At 38.5% G+C, this 21,461-nt stretch overlaps 1 long non-coding RNA gene across 1 annotated transcript in view; it reads left to right on the top strand.

Annotated features, from left to right (window-relative positions):
• LOC112620348 overlaps positions 1 to 21,461 on the top strand; it is a 78,267-nt gene that overhangs the window by 30,229 nt on the left and 26,577 nt on the right. The window lies entirely within an intron of this gene.

The raw sequence follows: 21,461 nt of genomic DNA, 5'->3' as shown, positions 1-21,461 counted from the left end.
GTTAAGTATCATAAATGATGTACTGAACCGAGAATGCATGCCTATAGCAGTACCTGATTTGAATTACATATACAGATGTGGACATGTTCAATGAGACAAAGCAGATAAACATACGTAAGCATTGGTTTTATCTAGTTACTATGATCTTTCAATCCTTTGCTCTCATGAACCTTCAAAACTGGCAAAAGAACAAAGTTAGAACTGAACAGTGCTGCTATTTTTAATCAGTCATGTGTTCCAAATACATTAATTGCATACCAGCTCTGTGAAATAAGTGTGCTTGGCTAAGAGACAGGACATTGTGTTTTAGAAATAAAGAATTTCCCCAAATGTCGACATTTTATAAATGTAATTCAGATTTTATTACAGATTAATCATAAATATGGTATTGACTACGATATGAAGTTAGGAAATACAATACTTAATATTTGACCTTCTTCATATTGGATCCCATTAATGCTACAGGCTGTTTTAATTGGAGGGTGCTTTATGTGTGGGGGAGGTACCCATCAAGTAAGAGAGATTTAGGGTCAAGTTACCAATTTGTATAAAAGCATGGAGCGTAGAATGTAGGAAAGATGGAGATCAGAAGCAGGTTGCCATGTTTAAGTCAGGACTTAGAAAACAAGGCAGACTTGTCAAGTCAAGGTCAGAACATGTAGTACTCAGTAAAGTAGGGGAAAGTAGGAGAAACATTGTAATGAAGGATGAACAGATTAGTGAGAAGTTTTAAGTAGCTTAATGATTATTCTATCTCTAACTGACCCCACCTATCAGTTGAACTCCCATTTGGTCAAACCATGTTCCATAATTACACGTTGTAGTGCGTTCCATGAATATAGGTCATCAATCATAAGTTAACAGGATGTTTCTGAACCATCATGTAAGCGTATGTTTCTGGAATGATTATACCTGTAGTGATGATCAATTCTGAAGAGCCCAAAGTCTCCCTTGGGGTATCACTGTGAGCACCTGCATCCTTTGGTGGAAGAGCTGACTGGAATTAGCTGTTGGTCTGTATTCAAGGTCGTGTTACAGAACAAAACCAGTTAGGGGTCAGAGTGTTGACTTTGGCTTTAGTTGCACCCTTCTCTAGCCAATTGAACTAATGTGCCATTACAGAGTGGGATCAAAGTTATGCATATGCAACTTAAGGAAAGGGTATTTTCTGACTCTTCATCTTTAAAATGCAGCTTTGAAATCTTTTTAGTCAAGTCAATCCAGACTTTTTAGTCAAGGCAATAAATAAATAAAGGCAGGTTAAGGAGTATGAATGAAAATACTCTATATTTGTTTCTGAATACTGGTAATAAGTGACAAGATTTGTTTTATAAAAATCAAGTTTTGCTCATTGTGATTAGACATTTATTCTTATGAATATAAATGTTTTATTTAATATCTTTCAAATTATCTAAATTAGGGGTCAGTACACTTTCTCTATAAAGGGAGTAAATATTTTAATTTTTGTGAGTCATACTGTCTTTGTGGCAGCTGTTCAACTCTGCAGAGTGAAAGTAGCCACAGACAATATGTAAATGGTTGGATGTGCCTAAATAAAGTTACAGTAAAACTTTATTTACAAAACAGGTGACAGACTGGATTTGGCTCTGCTTGCTATTTATTATATTTAGGAAATTGAAAACATCAGTTTGCTTTTGATAATAATAATATTAGCTTGACAGCATTGCTTGGACATTTACTCTATGCTAGGTACTGTTGTGAAATCTTTATTAATTCATTTAATCTCCCACTAACCCCAATTCTGTGTTCATAGGTTAAGCAACTTGTTTACGATTCTGCAGCCTGCAAGCATTGAAGCAGGGATTTTGACCTTAACAATCTAACTCCAGAGTCTGAACTCTTAACAACGAAAAATAGATATCACCCAGGAGACACTCTACCCTTTTCCAGCGTCACTTTATTATTTTGCACTTGGGAAGGCCTGACAGGTGAACTTACCCCACAGTACCTGAGTGGTCTAACTGATGGTCATTTCTCCCACTTTGTGACTGGCTGAACCTGATTCACTAGGCTGCAGCTTCCCCATGTGGATGTCCATAGGAAAGAGAATGTGGGCCATGCCACATCCCTAGATACTGCTCTGGCTCTGTATGCTACATGCCACACCACGCATGGGCATAGAGGTGAATCCAAATGATCAGGAACTCTTGGTGTGATTAATGAGATTTCTGACTTAGTGGGGCAACGTTTGAAAGTCTACCCTGCATTAATCTGTTCCCAGGCCCAAAAGAAAAGCATACACACACACAAGACAAACTTTGTATGGGGGAGGCATTGGTGGACACACCCCTGTTTCTAACCTTCCTTTCTAATTTTGGGGCTTCTCTCCTCTTCAAGGGCTTCTTTCTTTAAAATGGCACAGTATGAATCCTCATACTGTGGGGATTCACCTTTTTGAGAGTTCTGTCCCCCAACCCACAGACTGTGGTCTGGAGCTTGGTTCTAGCTTCCTCCTCACACTCCAGGCAATCTGTGGAATCCAGTAACCTGTAAGGACTCCATCAATTAATTCTCCACCTTCTAACTACTGGTTGGGCTCAGCTGATGGAGAGCCCTGGAAGTGGGTAAGAGGGAAGCAAAGAGGAAGAAGAGTGAGGTCAGGATGTGTATTCCCTGGATCCCTCTTTTCAAGATATCAGAGATGGTTAATTTTTATGTGTCAATATGGCTAGATAGTAGTCCCCAGTTATTCAGTTATACATAAATCTGGGTATTGCTGTGAAAGTATTTAGTAGATGTGATTAAAGTCCATGGCCAATTGACTGTAAGTAAGGGAGAGAGATTATCTGAATCTGGTGGGTCTGACTCAATTGGTTGAAAGGCCTTGAGAGATAACTGAAGCTTCCCAGAAGAAGAACTAACTCTGCCTGTGGACTGTTGCTTCACCTTGTGCGTGAGTGTTCGAGTCTGCCCTTTCTTACAATGGCCTGCCATACAGATTTTGGACTTGCTTTGTCAGCCCCCACAATCACATAAGCCAATTCTTTGCAACAAGTCTCACAATATATAGCTCTTACTAGTTCTGTTTCTCTTTTTGAGACTTGACTGATATAGTGGTCTTTAGCTGGCTGTGTCTTTTAACCAAAGGCCAATGTTCCTCTGAAGTGGCTAACTCTACTTGAGTCTTTATCCTTCCTTTTCCTGTAAATATTTCCAGCCTAAGGGTGATAACAGTTTAAGTTACTATCCCATTATTAGTAGTTCTCTTACACCCCACATTTGTATATTATCTCTTTGTCAGTCAACTACCCTTGAATTATCCTATTTTGAGTGTGCTCTTTCCTCTTGGGAGTCAATGGATACATCCACTAATTAAAAATATTTAAAATCTAAGGCAATCATCATATATATTAATTCATTTATTCAAAATACTGTTGAGTGCCTTTTATGAGCTTGCCAAGTGATAGGCTTAAGGGATATAATGGTTAATTTAAGAATATAGTTCATGTATTCTCGAGCTTACTATTGGGTGGAAGAGGCAGACAATTAAACAATTATTGTTTTGTGGAGAAATTTTATGATGAGGAAAGACAGCATCTGTGAGAAAAAGAGGGCTGAGTGCAGTGGCTCACGCCTCTAATCCCAGTACTTTGGGAGGCTGAGATGGGTGAATCACTTGAGGTCGGGAGTTCAAGACCAGCCTGACCAACATAGAGGAAACCCTGTCTCTACTTAAAAAATACAAAATTAGCCAGGTGGGGTGGCACATGCCTGTAATCCCAGCTACTCGGGAGGCTGAGGCAGGAAAATCGCTTGAACCCGGGAGGCAGAGGTTGCGGTGAGCTGAGATTGTGCTGTTGCACTCCAGCCTTGGCAACAAGAGCAAAACTCCATCTCAAAGAAAAAAAAAAAAGAGAGAGAGAGAGAAAAAGAGAAGGAAAGATTTATTCCAAAAAGAGAAAAAGAGAAAGAAAATAGTTATCCCCCCCACTACAAAAAAAAAAAAAAAAAAAAAGGAGGCTGGTGTGGTGGCTCATGCCTGTAATCCCAGCACTTTGGGAGGGCGAGGTGGGTGGATCACTTGAGCCCAGGAGTTTGAGACCAGTCTGGACAACATGGCAAAACCCTATGTCTACTAAAAATACAAACAAACAAACAAACAAACAAACAAAAACCCAAAAAGGAGGTGCTTCTAACCCGGTATTATTGAGGTTAGGCATCTGGGAAAACCTCCCAAAGGAAGAGATTTCTAAGCTGAGACCTGAAGTAGGAGAAAAAAATGAGCAAGGCAAAAGTGTGTGGGGGATAAATGGTATATGTGTGTGGTGGGGAGAAGTGTTTCAGACAAGGGAGTAACATGCTCTAAGGGAGTGTGGCTTCTTTATGACCCTGAGAAGTGTTGGGTATAGAGGAGTGAGAGCACCATCTGCAGAACCTGGCAGGCACCAGATCGTGGGGGACCTTGCTGTCATGATGAAGAGTTGGGGTAGGGGAAGCCACTGGAGGGTTTTAGGCCTGGGGATGTTGTAATCAGATTTGAGTTTTAGAAAGATCCCTATGCAGAGTGGAGAAAATACCAACGGGGCAAGCCTGGAGTTCTAGTTATGCAGGCAAAAGATGATGGTGTCTTGCACAAGAGCAGAGACTAGCCCAGGAAAAAAGAAAATGGTAGGTTTTTAGAGATGTTTAGAAAGTAAATTTGACTGAGTTCGAGGAAAATTGGGATTTTGGCTCTGGGCAATGTGGAAGGTAAAATAAAAAGAAGAGCTATGGTCCCTTAGGTTTCAGCATTGGGTGGGTGGATGGATGATGGCGCATTTCCTGAGACAGAAAACACAGGTTTGGGGAGAAGAAGATGAGTAATGTTATCAACATGTTGAGTTTGAGGAACCTGTGAGATGTGCACGTGGAAGGTGAGTAGTAGGGTAAACAGGCCTGAAGGCCATAAGGGAGTTTTGAGCAAGAGGTAAAAATCTGAGAGTTGTCAGTAAATAGATAAGTCTTGGAGTTAAGGACTTATTTATCTATTTGCTGATAAATCTCAGATTTTTGCCTCTTGCGAAAAACTCCGTAAGTCCTGGAGTCAAGATACCAATTAAGACGGCGTGGTGGCTCATACCTGTAATCTCAGCACTTTGGGAGGCCAAGGCTGGGCAGATTCACCTGAGGTCAGGAGTTTGAGACCAGCATGACCAACAATGTGAAACCCTGTCTGTACTAAAAATACAAAAATTAGCTGGGCATGGTGGCGCATGCCTGTAATCCCAGCTACTTGGGAAGCCAAGGAGAATATTCGCTTGAACCCAGAGAGTAGAGGTTGCAGTGAGCTGAGATCATGCCACTGCACTCCAGCCTGGGCGACAGAACAAGAATCTGTCAAAAAAAAAAAAGAAAAAAAAAGAAAAAAAAAGAAAAAAAAGCCTGTTAAACCAGGAAAAAAATCTTTGCTGGAACACACAGTTAACTCCTGGAATAGTCTTCTGTTAAGACCAGTTTGAGAAGTGTTCAAATAGTTACTCTTGAACCATAACCAAACGTGAACTCTGTAGTGATATGCTGTAGTATTATAGCGAGATACCTAAGGAAATCCAATCAAAGCTGAAGCCTATTCAGGTGCAGTTTTATTTGTTTTTAATTATATCATGCAGAGGGGTTTTGTTTTCTTTTTTCTGTAGAGTCTGGGGGGGTCTCTCTATGTTGCTAGGCTGGTCCTGAACTCCTGGTCTCAAGCAATTTTCCTGCCTCAGCCTCCCAAAGTCCTGGGATTATAGGCATGAGCCACCAGGCCTGGCCCTTGCAGGAAGTTTTAGATGCCCCAGTCTGTTGGCTGTACTCAAAAATAACGGTAGCAAATACTTATGTGGCATTGCCAAGGTTTCAGGTAGCATTCTAAGCACTTTACAGGTATTAACACATTCATTCTTCAAAACAACCTGTGAAGTAAGTACTATTATTATCCCCATTTTATGGATGAAAGTACTGAGGCACAGAGAGGTTATGTCATGCCCAGGTTCCTACGATTGGGTCCAGAGCTCTAGCCCTTGGCTACATGGCTGTGCTGCTCTCTGATGGGCTTCTTATAGCCAGCATGATCTGCTGAAGCTCAATTTCACCTCTGTGTAGTGGGATTGGCTACCTGTAAATTTGCCAAAATAATGAAGATAGATGGAAGTGCATTTAAACTACCCAGTAAGGGCCCACCTGACTTGTATTGGCTGTGTTTCTCAGGTTTGATGACATCACAAGACTCTGAACTTTTCACAGGCTTTGGAAATAGTAGCAGCCCCAGGTGAACTCTCTTTGAAAAACAGTTACCAAAGTATGGATTTATCACACTTCTATGGAACCATAAACTTGGGGGAAAGAGTTTACCTCTATCCTCTCTAGAAGGAGTTGGCCAGGATTAACTCATTTCTTGGTCTGGATTTATTTTGGGAAATGCTCTGGGACCCAGGGAAAGGCTCTGGTTTCAAGGCTTTTGGCACAAAGGCTCCCAGGAAGTGGTTAGGCTAGAGCTGGCAAATGTTTGAGGCAGTGGGGGCCAGAGGCCTGCTAATCCCTAATATCAGTTATCATGGGCCACCATCCTAAATCTCTGCTCAATTCCTAGGCTTTCATATGTAATTAACCTTTCATGTGAGAAGAAATAAGATTTTGATTTCGTGCCTCTTTGGAAAGTGCTTCCATAAAACCAGTGACTTAGTTTGTTCCAGTAAAATAATTATTTTATGCCACTTTGAGAGTCCAGTGAACTGGTGATAACTAAGCAAGTAGTAGATCTGGAAACTTTCAGTACTAATTTAAGCTCAGTATGGTTCTGCTCCTCTTTTGTGGCCAAATTACACTGGAAAAAGCATTTGCAAGTACCTCTGGATACCTTCAAAGTTCATCCTGCATTTAATGATATGCAGTGTTTTTTGTTTTGTTTTGTTTTGTTTTGTTTTTAGCATACCAAAGCCAATCCTGTTGGGGAAGGGGAGATTAGAACACTTAATTTAAAGGAATTAAGGCAAGAATTAAATATCAAGAAACTCGATAGAGATAAATTGAAATTAAAGTAATACTTCTTGAACAGTGAATACAATTTTAACAAAATCATATAACACTGTTAGTTATACAAAAGCACAGAGAACCCACAAATATAAGCAATAAATCTATTTGGCTAATTTGGCGTGTAGGCAGGTGTAGAAGGTAGGAAAATATGTTTGTCGATTCCTAAAAGACTAGCAATAAAGTCCAAGGATAGAAGGGTAGAAAATTCTTTTCTGTGAATGTCTTGTTTATTCCTGAAATAGAAATTTTATTCCTGTTATTTTGGTTCTGTGCATTTCCCACTAAACTGAGAGAAGAAGTTTCAATTTATCACAGCAGGGTATGGTCAGCCTGGAAATCAAGTAATAAAGTGTTGTTGTAATCACTTGATAAATCATATTGAGGTAAAAGCTCTTTGCTCCTTCAGAGATGGAGTAAAATATGTGGAATCCAAAGCTAGTTCACAAACCATTTGCTGATAAGCTGCTGTTTCAGAGGAATTCAAGCTTTTAAGGAATCCCACCCTAGTCTTCTGGGTTTCCAGTTTGTTTTTACTAGTAATTGCACATTAAAATACCACTTTGCTTTGCTTAACAGATGACATCTAAGACCATGGATGACAAAAGACAGATTACCAAAGGAAGTTGTGGGAACTCTTTCTAAACCATTTAAAAAAAAGAAAAATTTTAAGCTGGGAGTGATTAAACCCAGCCAGGACTAACATCAACATGCACAAACTATATATTGGGGGCAATTTATATCTCTATAATTAAATAATTTTATAGCTTAGCCCAACCTCTATGAGGAAATGAGTCTGTTGTTTGATAAAGCAACATAAAACAGAAAGATTATAACTATTGCTAGATCAATTAGGGTCAACAATATAATATTTTCTTAACTATCTTTTTTTGTCAAAAATGCAAGATAAAGAATGCCCATAAATTTCTCATACTACGTACTCATGTCTGTTATTTTCTTTCTTTTTTTAAAAATTTATTTATTTATTTATTATTATTATACTTTAAGTTCTAGGGTACATGTGCATAACGTGCAGGTTTGTTACATATGTATACTTGTGCCATGTTGCTGTGCTGCACCCATCAACTCGTCAGCACCCATCAACTCGTCATTTACATCAGGTATAACTTCCAATGCAATCCCTCCCCCCTCCCTCCTCCCCATGATAGGCCCCGGTGTGTGATGTTCCCCTTCCCAAGTCCAAGTGATCTCATTGTTCAGTTCCCACCTATGAGAGAGAACATGTGGTGTTTGGTTTTCTGTTCTTGTGATAGTTTGCTAAGAATGATGGTTTCCAGCTGCATCCATGTCCCTACAAAGGACACAAACTCATCCTTTTTTATGGCTGCATAGTATTCCATGGTGTATATGTGCCACATTTTCTTAATCCAGTCTGTCACTGATGGACATTTGGGTTGATTCCAAGTCTTTGCTATTGTGAATAGTGCCACAATAAACATACATGTGCATGTGTCTTTATAGCAGCATGATTTGTAATCCTCTGGGTATATACCCAGTAATGGGATGGCTGGGTCATATGGTACTTCTAGTTCTAGATCCTTGAGGAATCGCCATACTGTTTTCCATAACGGTTGAACTGGTTTACAATTCCACCAACAGTGTAAAAGTGTTCCTATTTCTCCACATCCTCTCCAGCATCTGTTGTTTCCTGACTTTTTAATGAAAGGAAAGTCACACCAGTTGCCATTCTAACTGGTGTGAGATGGTATCTCATTGTGGTTTTGATTTGCATTTCTCTGATGGCCAGTGATGATGAGAATTTTTTCATGTGTCTGTTGGCTGTATGAATGTCTTCTTTTGAGAAATGTCTGTTCATATCCTTTGCCCACTTTTTGATGGGGTTGTTTGTTTTTTTCTTGTAAATTTGTTTGAGTTCTTTGGAGGTTCTGGATATTAGCCCTTTGTCGGATGAGTAGATTGCAAAAATTTTCTCCCATTCTGTAGGTTGCCTGTTCACTCTGATGGTAATTTCTTTTGCTGTGCAGAAGCTCTTTAGTTTAATTAGATCCCATTTGTCAATTTTGGCTTTTGCTGCCATTGCTTTTGGTGTTTTAGACATGAAGTCTTTGCCCATGCCTATGTCCTGAATGGTACTACCTAGGTTTTCTTCTAGGGTTTTTATGGTATTAGGTCTAATATTTAAGTCTCTAATCCATCTTGAATTAATTTTCGTATAAGGAGTAAGGAAAGGATCCAGTTTCAGCTTTCTACTTATGGCTAGCCAATTTTCCCAGCACCATTTATTAAATAGGGAATCCTTTCCCCATTTCTTGTTTCTCTCAGGTTTGTCAAAGATCAGATGGCTGTAGATGTGTGGTATTATTTCTGAGGACTCTGTTCTGTTCCATTGGTCTATATCTCTGTTTTGGTACCAGTACCATGCTGTTTTGGTTACTGTAGCCTTGTAGTATAGTTTGAAGTCAGGTAGCGGGATGCCTCCAGCTTTGTTCTTTTGACTTAGGATCGTCTTGGCAATGCGGGCTCTTTTTTGGTTCCATATGAAGTTTAAAGCAGTTTTTTTCAATTCTGTGAAGAAACTCATTGGTAGCTTGATGGGGATGGCATTGAATCTATAAATAACCTTGGGCAGTATGGCCATTTTCACGATATTGATTCTTCCTATCCATGAGCATGGTATGTTCTTCCATTTGTTTGTGTCCTCTTTTATTTCACTGAGCAGTGGTTTGTAGTTCTCCTTGAAGAGGTCCTTTACATCCCTTGTAAATTGGATTCCTAGGTATTTTATTCTCTTTGAAGCAATTGTGAATGGAAGTTCATTCATGACTTGGCTCTCTGTTTGTCTGTTACTGGTGTATAAGAATGCTTGTGATTTTTGCACATTAATTTTGTATCCTGAGACTTTGCTGAAGTTGCTTATCAGCTTAAGGAGATTTTGGGCCGAGACAATGGGGTTTTCTAAATATACAATCTTGTCATCTGCAAAGAGGGACAATTTGACTTCTTCTTTTCCTAACTGAATACCCTTGATTTCTTTCTCTTGCCTGATTGCCCTAGGCAGAACTTCCAACACTATGTTGAATAGGAGTGGTGAGAGAGGGCATCCCTGTCTTGTGCCAGTTTTCAAAGGGAATTTTTCCAGTTTTTGCCCATTCAGTATGATATTGGCTGTGGGTTTGTCATAAATAGCTCTTATTATTTTGAGGTACTTTCCATCAATACCGAATTTATTGAGCGTTTTTAGCATGAAGGGCTGTTGAATTTTGTCAAAAGCCTTTTCTGCATCTATTGAGATAATCATGTGGTTCTTGTCTTTGGTTCTGTTTATATGCTGGATTATGTTTATTGATTTGTGAATATTGAACCAGCCTTGCATCCCAGGGATGAAGCCCACTTGATCATGGTGGATAAGCTTTTTGATGTGCTGCTGAATACGGTTTGCCAGTATTTTATTGAGGATTTTTGCATCAATGTTCATCAGGGATATTGGTCTAAAATTCTCTTTTTTTGTTGTGTCTCTGCCAGGCTTTGGTATCAGGATGATGTTGGCCTCATAAAATGAGTTAGGGAGGATTCCCTCTTTTTCTATTGATTGGAATAGTTTCAGAAGGAATGGTACCAGCTCCTCCTTGTACCTCTGATAGAATTCATGTCTATTATTTTCTAAATAGCTTTATAGGAAATTTAGTGCCTTTTTGGTATTTATTTGATTCCGCTTTGTTTTCAGATACGGGCATATAAAAACACTAGATTAATAGCATAACAAAAATTTTGCATGTGTTGAAAAATTTCTAGAGGGCATTATAGGCATTTTCTGTTCATTCCCCGAGACACAGCTGAAAGGTCATCTTCACAGGAAACTTTCTCAGCTTTACTCATACAGTCAGTTGTTTCCTTCTGTTCCCACAGTACTTAGTCCAGAACACTGTATAGCATTTTTATCTATTACTTTAGTGTGACTATTTGCTTCCCTTTAATCTGGAAATTCTTCAGAAACAGAGATCTTACATTAGTCATTATGTCTTTATCATCTAACACAGTATGTGGCATATAGTAGGCACATAATAATTACTATGGGGCAATAATATTTATGGTAAGTGAACGTAGAAACCATGTTTAGCTTGCAGATATACAGCTGCAATTCAGAAGCTGAAGCCCCTTGAGACCTCATTTTTGCCATTAGCTTGTCTGATGACTCTGTTAAAAAATTCAGCATAGTCTAGTTCAGTTTTCCAGTCTTCCAAATCTCCCAAAGAATGGTTCAAAGCTTTGGCTATATTAGGTTTGTTATGTTGAATTCAACTTGAGGTTAGGAGGCTATAGGAGAAAAAATTGGAAATCTTTGGGTTTTATATAAAGACTTGGATGGGAGTAATATCAGCAAGATGGCAGAATAGGAGGTCTTAGGCTTCAGTTCTCCACACAGAAAGTCCAACTAGCAATTATTTAGACAAGAACACCTTTGTGAAAACTGCAAAACTTGGAAATGAGATTGAGATACCTACATGAACCACAGAAATGAAAAACTATATTAGAAGGGTAAGAGGAACTGCCTCACTTTAACCATGTCAGTACAGTGCCACACAGAGGAAATTCCCCAGGCCTATGGTTTCTATAGTAGGAAAAGTGAGCCTGGTTGGACATCCAGGTTCCCCAGCATCACAGGACACCTACTCCTATCTTGCCTTATGGGGAATACTACGGGTAATGGTGGGACTAGAGTGTTTGGAGTCAGGTAAAAACAAAAAAAGGGGCAGGGTTCATAGTAACCACTATGCAGATCTTGGTGGTAGCTGTATATTCCTGCCAATGGTGGCACCTAATCAAAGATACCAAGCCAATGTTATAGCCTACTCACAAAGCTGAGCTGATCGCTCCCAGAAATACAGTGGGAAGTTCTACCTGGCTTGAGTTCCTAGCCAGCCACTCCAACCAACCTCAGAGCTTACCAAAATGGTCCACCCAGGCAGGGAGATATATGCCACCATGTATTTCTGCAGACCATAGGGGCTGGACCTGCCTGACCTGGGAGCCCAAACAGTGACTTGGCCCTACCTCAGAGCCTACCTCAAGATTGTGCTCTAGCAGGGAAATGCCTGCCACTGTTTTTTTTTTTTTTTTTTTTTTGTACAGCATAGGGGCTGGCCCTGCCCAACCTGGGAGTTGAAACAGTGACTCAGCCCAGTTGCAAAGCCCACGCAAGACTCTGCCCAGGCAAGGAGGCAAGCCTCAACTATGTATTCCTACGGAGCATAGCCTCTAGTCTTGAGAATTCCAAGCAGTGACTCTGTCTAAGCTTAAAGCCCAGTCCACAAGCTTGTCCAACTCCAGAATCCAAATAGTATACTGCAGAGCCAGGGAATATAGCCCATGACTCTGCTGGAATAGAGGTAATCACAGTACCTGGCCAATAGGTCAGCCATACTGCAGAGTCCAGTGAATGGTCTCACTGGACAGCAGCCCCCAACTGTAGTAGCACCCAACCTCACAGCAAAGGCAATGGAACCTAAAGAAACAGAGATCTAAAAAATGACAAAGAATTCAGAATAAATCTCTTAAAGAAGTTCAGTGACCTGTTTAAAAAAATAAGGATAGAAAATTAAATAAAATCGGAAGCCAATACATGAAAAAAACAAAAAGTTTCACAAAAATAAAAACAAATAAAAACCAAATAGAAAACACAGAAATGAAAAAGACAATTGCTTAATAGAATAATTCAATAGAAGACTTCAACAGCAGACTCAATTAAGCAGAAGAAAGAATCAGTGAGCTCAAAGAGAGAACATTTTAAATTTTACAGTAAGAGAACCATAAAGAAATAAATGAGAAAGAATGAAGAAAGTCTACAGGAATTGTGGGGTACTATCATGAGAACTGACTTTTGCATAACAAAAGTACCAGAAGGAGAAGGAAAGGGCCAGGAAGCATATTTTAAGAAACAATAACTGAAAACTTCCCAAATCTGGGGAAGGATGCCAACATCCAGGTACCGGAAGCCCAGAGAACTCCAATAAAATTCAACCCAAAGAGGAATTCACCAAGATACATCCTAATCAGACTATTAAAAATCAAAGACCAAAAAGAAAAAGACAAAAAAATAATTCTGAAAGCAGTGAGAGAAAGGAGACTCATCACACAAAAGGGAGTCCCAATGCAGCTATCAGCAGATTTCTTAGCAGAAACTTTGCAGGCCAGGAAAGAGTGGGATGATATATTAAAAGTGCTGAAGAAAAAAAAAATGCCAGCTAAGAAAATGTTACCTAGCAAAGCTATTCTGCAAAAATGAGAAAGAAATAAAAACTTAAGCTAAGGGAGCTTATCACATGGCCTGCTACAGGGAGTTCTTTAAGCTGAAACAAAGACTGCTAATTAATAAAATAAAACATATGAAATTACAAAACCCAAAGCTATAAGTAATATGTAGTCATATTCAGAACACTCTAGTATTTTAAAAGTGGTATGTAACGTAATTTTATCTCTAGTATACTGGTTAAAAGGCAAAACCATCAACAACAGCTATAACTCCAATAATTTGTTAAGAGATGTAAGTTACAAAAAAAAAAATGTAAATGTTGACACCAAAATCATGAAATTTAGGGGAGGGGGAGTAAAAATGTATAGTTTTAAAATATAATAAAAGTTGTTACCACTCTGTAAAAGCCCATTATAAATATAAGAATTGTTAGGTAAGCCTCATTATAACCACAAAGCAAAAACCTGTAGTACCTGCACAAAGCATAAAAAGGATTCAAAGCACACCACTACAGAAAACCATCAAACCACAAGGCAAAACAGCAAGAGAGGAAGAAAGGAACAAGGTATCTACAAGAGAACCATTAACGAATTGCAAAATTGGAGTGGTAAGTCTTTACTTATCAGTAATTACTTTGAATGTAAATGAATTAAATTATTCGATGAAAAGATATAGAGTGGCTGAATAGATTTAAAAAGACACAATGATATGCTGCATATAATAGACTTACTTCATTCTTAAGGACACACATACACTGAAAGTAAAGGGATGTAAAAAGATATTCCATGCAAATGGAAACCAAAAGATAGCAGGAGTAGCTATACTTAAATCAGACAAAGTAGAATTTAAGTCAAAAACTGTAAAATAAGACAAAGAAGGTAAATATATAGAGAAAGGAGTTAGTTCATCAAGAGGATATAACAATTATAAATACATATGCACCCAACTTTGGAGAACTGAAATATATAAATCAAAAATTAAATGATCTGAAGGGAGAGATAGTTTGTAATATAATAATAGTAGTGGACTTTTCTAATCCCACTTTCAACAATGGACACATCATTCAGACTTGCATTGCACATTAGAACAAATGGGCACAACAGACAAATACACATATTCCATCCAACAGCAGCAGAACACATTCTTCTCAAGTGCACTTGAAACATTCTCCAGGGTAGATCATATGTTAGGCCATAAAGCCAGCCTTAACAAATTTAACAGAACTGAAATGATATTAATTATCTTTCTAAACACAAATGGTATAAAACTAGAAAATAAGAGAAATCTTCGAAAATTCACAAAAATGTGGAAATTAACAAGCTCCAGGACAATTTGTGAGCCAAAGAAATTAAAAAAGAAATAAAAATGATCTCAAGACAAATGAAAATGGAAACACAACCTATTAAAACTTCTGAGCTACAACAAAAGCAGTTCTAAGAAGGAAGTTATAGCAATGAATACCAATATCAAAAAATAAGAAGGATTACAAATAAACAACCTAAAATTATACCTCAAGAAACTAGAAAAAGAAGAAAAACTAAACCCAAAGTTAGCAAAGGGAAGGAAATAACAAACATCAGAGCACAAATAAATGACATATAGACTATAAAAGCAATAGAAAAAATTAATACCACTAGGAGTTGGTTTTTGGAAAGATCAACAAAATCAACAAACTCTTAACTAGACAAAAAAGAGAGAAGATTCAAATAAATAGAACCAGAAATGAAAGAGAAGACATCCCAACTTATACCACAGAAATACAAAGGATCACAGGAAACTACTAGAAACAATAATATGCCAACAAATTGGATAACCTAGAAGAAATGGACAAATTCCTAGAAACATATAACCTATCAAGACTGAATCAGGAAGAAATAGAAAATCTAAACAACTAATAACAAGCAAGGAGAATGAACCAATAATAAAAAGGCTCTTATCAAATAAAAGCCCAGGACCTAATGGCTTTACACCTGAATTCTATCAAACATTTAAAGAACGAATAACAACCCTCGCAAAAATTCTTTCACAAAATTGAAGTGGAAGGAATACTTCCAAACTCATTTTATGAAGCCAGTAGTACCCTGATCCCAAAGCTGAACAAGGACACTGTAAGAACTGAAAATTACAGGCCAGTATCCCTGAGAAACATAGATGCAAAATTTTTCAACAACATACAAGCATACCAAATTCAATAGCACATGGGAAAGGATCATTTAGTATGATCAAATGTTATTCATCCTTTGGATTCAAGAATGATTCAACATACAAATCAATAATATGCCATATAAATAGAAGAAAGGACAAAACTTATATGGTCATCTCAATGGATGCAGATAAAGAATTTGACAAAATTCAACACTCTTTCATGATAAAAACTCTCAACAAATTAGATGTAGAAGGAATATACCACAATTAAGGTCATATATGACAAGTCTGCAGCTAACATCATACCCAATGGTGAAAAGTTAAAAGCTTTTCCTCTAAGCTCAGGAGTAAGACAAACATATCCTTTCTCACTACTTCTTTCCAACATATTACTGGAAGTCCTAGTCAGAGCTATTAGGCAAGAAAAAATAAATAAATGGCATCCTAATAGGAAAAGAAGGATTGTAATTGTTTGCCAATGATGTGATATGTAGAAAATCCTAGACTACATTAAAAAACTGTTAGAACTGATAAGTGAATAAAGTTGCAGGACAAAAAAATCAATGTGCGGAAATCAGTAGTGTTCCAATACACTAACAGTAAACTATCCAGAAAAGGAATTAAGAAACCAATCCCATTGCAATAACAACAAAAATTAAAACATTTAGGAATAAATTTAACCATGGAGATGAAAAATCCTTATACTGAAAACAATAAAACATTGATTAAAGAGGAGGGGCTTCAAGATGGATTATTAGATGCATCTGGTATTCACCTCTTCCATGGACAGGAACCGAAATAGTGAGTAGATAATTACACTTTGAATAGATTATCTAAATGAGACACTGAAAAAGAAAGAGAGTGAGCTCATGCTGGGTCCCACAAACCCCCAAGTCCTAAGCAGTTGCAGCATGGCACATTTTGAGAGCCCGGCTTATATCAGACTGTGTCTTGCCCTGGGGCTCAACAGTTTCTGCATCTCTACATCCTTGGTGCCTCACGGACATTCAACAGAGAAGTGATGGGAGGCACTGAAAGCAAGAAGGGAGAAGGAAGTGAAGCAGCCTGTTCAACTAGGATTGGCTAGGGGTCTGGAGAGGCTACCTAATGTGGGTAAAGGGTAAATGAGTGACCCCTAGTGGTCCACTTTCCTGCCATGGACACCTACAATTCTAACCGTGGGAGAGCCCCTTCATATAGGGAGCTTCCTGAGGACTGTGAGGCATCACTCCAGAGAAAGAGCTCATGCTCGGTCCCACAAACCCCCAAGTCCTAAGAAGCTACAGCATGGTGCATTTTGGGGGCCTTTTACCAGACTGTGTCCTTCCCTAGGGCTCAACAGTCTCAGCATCTCTACATCCTTGGAGTCCCACTGACATTCCACTGCCCACAACTGCCATCACTAGGGGTTGCTGCAGGGCAAGGTACAAGTGAAGTATGCGCTCTTGCTCCCCCTGCTACCTGTCTATGGCTGCTCCCACTGAAAGCAACCCCACCCCCTTTATTGCAGAACTGCAATGCAGCCATAGCTGCCCCCACCTGACCATTCTGTCAGTGGCCTGGGATCACCTTGCCACTGCTTGTAACAGCTAGCACCTGCAGGCAACACTGGGGGTCCTGAGGACAGGTCTGCCTGACCCAGCTGTATACTTCCAGTACCCAAGCATGACATCTGGGGGCCTGGGGATTGCCCAACCCAGTTCACCACCATTGGCACCTCAACATTCCTCCCAGGTTATGAGGTTGGGCCCACTCAACCTGCCTCTGCCACCATAGCTGGCACCCAGCTGTATGTGCCACTTGCAGGTCTGAGGTCTGGCCTGCACAGCCCTTCATAACCAACACTAATGTGAACTGCTTGATTCCCAGAGAGTTTTCCCACCACTGGTCCTTCTATTGCCAATGCCATGCCCACCACCCAGGAACTGGGGAACCCACCTATCTGCCCAGCCCACTGCTGCTATTCCAGGCACCCAAGCAGGCCACTCGTAGGCCCATGAGTTGACTGGCCTGTACATGCTAACACCAGTGCCAGCATACATCACTCTGGGGCTCAAGGCAAGCAAACTCAGCCCACTACTGCCACCCCTGGGGCTTGAAGACTAGCCTACCTGGTATCCTTGTCCGAGCAAAACTTCACCACAAGCTTCCACTAACAACCACATCCTAAACCACTGAGGAAATCACAGACACCACTGATGCTGTTTACAGCCAAAGAAATCATACAGCAACAACACTACTACGTGCATCCAGAATGAAAACCAAAGTGCCTTACCCAACCAACTTCATAGATACATCTTCATGAAAAGTCCTCCCCTGTGAAAGCAAATTAAAACAATTAGAAACAACCATTACATCAGATGAGGAGATATCAATATAATGACACAGGAAGCATAAAAAAGCAAGAAAATAAAACATCTCCAAAGGAACACAATAATTCTCCAGCAACATATCCCAATCAAAAGGAAATTTATGAAATTAAGGACAATGAATTCAAAATTTTGATATTAAAGAAGCACAATGAGATACAAGCAAATACTGAAAATCAATACAGAATAATCAGAAAAACAAACCAGGATATGAATGAGACATTTACCAAAGAGTTAGATATCATAAAAAAGAACTAAACAGATATTCAGGAAATGAAGAATGAGTTGAATAAAATATGAAATTCAAAAGCTTCAATAATAGGCTAGATCAAAGAGAAGAAAGATTTCAGAACTTAAAGACAGGTCTTTTGAAATAACCCAGTCAGGCAAAAATAAAAAGAATCAAAAAGACTGAGCAAAGCCTATCTGACATATGGGACAGCATAAAGCAACCAAATATTCGAATTCTTGGTGTCCCAGAAAGTTTGGTGAAAACTGAAGGGTTAGGAAACCTACTTAACAAAATAATAGATGAAAATTTTCCAAGTTTAGCAAAAGATTTAAATGTACAGATACAGGAGGTTCAAAGATCCCCAAATAGATAAGATTCAAAAAGTCTTCTCCATGGCAAATTATAGTCAAACTGTTAAAAGTCAAAGAAAAAGAAAATTCTAAAAATAGCAAGAGAACAGTGTCTAGTATCATAAAAAAGAACCTGATCAGACTAACAGCAGACATCTCTGCAGAAACTTTACAGGCCAGGAAAGAATGGGATGATATATCCAAGGTGCAGAAGAAAAAAACCTGCTGCCAAGGACATCATACCCACAAAGCTATCCTTCCTAAATAACGTAGAAATAAAAGTCTTTCCCAGACAAGCAAAAGCTCAGGGAATTCATCCCCACTAGATCAGCTATATGAGAAATACTTAAGGGAATTCTATACCTAGAAGGGAAAGAACAATAACTACCATCATGAAAATACATGACAAGATTAAAAAAAAAAAAAACACTGGTAGAGCAAATACAGAAAAAGACTCAAATATTACTACTACAGAATACTACCAAACTGCAACGATGAGCAGTAAGAGAGAAAGAAAGGAGCAAGGATATGTAAAACAACCATAAGTAAACAAATAAAATGACAGGAATAACAGCCCTCACATATCAATAATAACTTTGAATGTAAATGGATTAAATTCTCCACTTGAAAGATACAGACTGGTTGAATGGATTAGAAACAAAACAAAACAAAACAAAAAAAGAAAACGTGAACCAACTATATACTGCTTGCAAGAAACTCAGTTGTAAAGATACACATGTCTTGAAAGCAAAAGGTGGAAAAAATATTCTATGCAATTAGAAACTCAAAACAAGCAGGAATATGGGAACACTTGATATATTATATAAAGCAAATATTATTAGATCTAAAGGGAGTGATAGACTCCAACACAACAATAGCTGGGGACATTAACACCCCATTCTCAGCATCAGAGAGACATCTAGACAAAAAAATTAACAAAGAAACATTGGATTTAAACTGTACATTAGACTAAATGTACCTAACAGACATTTACAGAACATTTTGTTGAACAGCTGCAGAATACACATTTCTCTCATCAGCACATGGAATATTCTTCAGGATAGACCAGATGTTTGGACACAAAGTAAGTGTGAACAAATTTTTAAAAATTGAAATCCTGCCTAGTATCTTTTCAGAACAAAATGGACTAAAACTAGAAATCAATAAAAAGAGGAACTTTGGAAACTGTACAAATACATAGAAATTAAACAACATGCTCCCAAATACCACTGAATCAAGGAAGAAATCAAAGAGGAAATGAAAAAAATGTGTTGAAATAAATGAGGCTGGGCATAGTGGCTCATGCCTGTAACCCCAGCACTTTGGGGGGCCGAGGCAAGTGGATCACTTGAGGTCAGGAGTTTGAGACCAGCCTGTCCAACGTGGCGAAACCCCGTCACAACCCAAATTACAAAAATTAGCCAGGTGTGGTGTTAGGTGCCTGTAATCTCAGCTACTTGAAAGGCTGAGGCAGGAGAATCACTTGAACTGGGGAGGTGGAGGTTGCAGTGAGCTGAGATCACACCACTGTACTCCAGCCTGGGTGACAGAGTAAGACTCCATCTCAAATAAACAAAACCAAAACCAAACCAAAACAAAATAAACAAATGAAAAGTGACATATAATATACCAAAACCTATGGAATACAGCAAAAGCAGTGCTAACAGTGAAGTTTCTAGCAATAAATGTCTACCTCAAAAAAGTAGAAAAGTTTCAAGTGCACACTCTAATAATGAACTTCAAAACACTAAAAAAGCAAGAACAAACCATGCCCCAAATTGGTAGAAGAAAAGACATAATAAATATCGAGCTGAAATAAATGAAATAGAGACTTAAAAAACAATACAAAGGATCAACGAAATGAAAAGTTGGTTCTTTGAGAAGATAAATGAAATTGATAAACCGCTAGCTCTGCTAACCAAGAAAAAAGAGAGAAGACTCTCTTCTGATTTTATACAACCAAATCACAATCGAAAAAGGAGACATTACAACTGATACTATAGAAATACAAAATATCACCAGAGACTGTTATGAACAACTGCACAGTAACAAACTAGAAAACCTAGAAGAAATGGATAAATCCCTGGACTCATACAACCTCCCGAGAATGAGACAAATAAATAGAAAGCCTGAACAGAACAATAATGAATAATGAGATTGAATCAGTAATAAAAAGTCTCCCAATAAAGAGAAGTTCAGAACCAGATGGCTTCACTGCTGAATTCTACCAAACTTTCAAAGAAGAACTAATACTAAATTATCTTCAAACAATTACAAGAAATTGAAGAAGGGGGAATTCCTTTTAACTCATTCTGAGATTAACATTACCCTGATACAAAAACCAGACAAGGACTACAAACTACAGGACAATATCCCTGATGAACACAGATGCAAAGATTCTTAAAAAAATTCTAGCAAAATGAATTCAACAGCACATCTCTCTCACACACACACACACACACACACACGATAGTGTGATCAAGTGGGATTTATCTCAAGGGTGCAACAATGGTTTAATGTATACAAATCAATAAATGTGATACATCAACAAAATGAAGGACAAAAATAGCGGCAATGAACATATGCATGCATGTATGTTTGTAATACAATGATTTGTGTTCCTTTGGGTATAGAATCAGTAATGGGATTGCAAGGTCAAATGGTATTTCCGGTTCTAGATCTGTGAGGAATTGTCACACCATCTTCCACAATGGTTGAACTAATTTACTTTCCTGCCGACAGTGTAAAAGTGTTCCTATTTCTCCACAACCTCACCAGCATCTGCTGTTTCTGAAGTTTTTAATGATTCCCATTGTGATTGGGGTGAGATGATATCTCATTGTGGTTTGATTTGCATTTCTCTAATGATCAGTGTTGTTGAGCTCTTTTTTACATGTTTGTTGGCCACATGAATGTCTTCTTTTGAGAAGTGTCTGTTCATGTTCTTTGCCCACTTTTTAATAATTTTTTTTGTAAATTCTAAGTTCCTTGTAGATTCTGGATATTAGACCTTTGTCAGATGGATAGATTGCAAAAATTTTCTCCCACTTTGTAGGTTGCCTGTTCACTCCGATGATAGTATCTTTTGCTCCGCAGAAACTCTTTAATTAGACCCCATTTGT

Source organism: Theropithecus gelada, chromosome 3 (assembly GCF_003255815.1).
Source record: "Theropithecus gelada isolate Dixy chromosome 3, Tgel_1.0, whole genome shotgun sequence".
NCBI classification, from domain to species: Eukaryota; Metazoa; Chordata; class Mammalia; order Primates; family Cercopithecidae; genus Theropithecus; species Theropithecus gelada.
The sequence above is the reverse complement of the archived record's forward strand: the minus strand, read 5'-3'. Positions and strand labels throughout refer to the sequence as shown.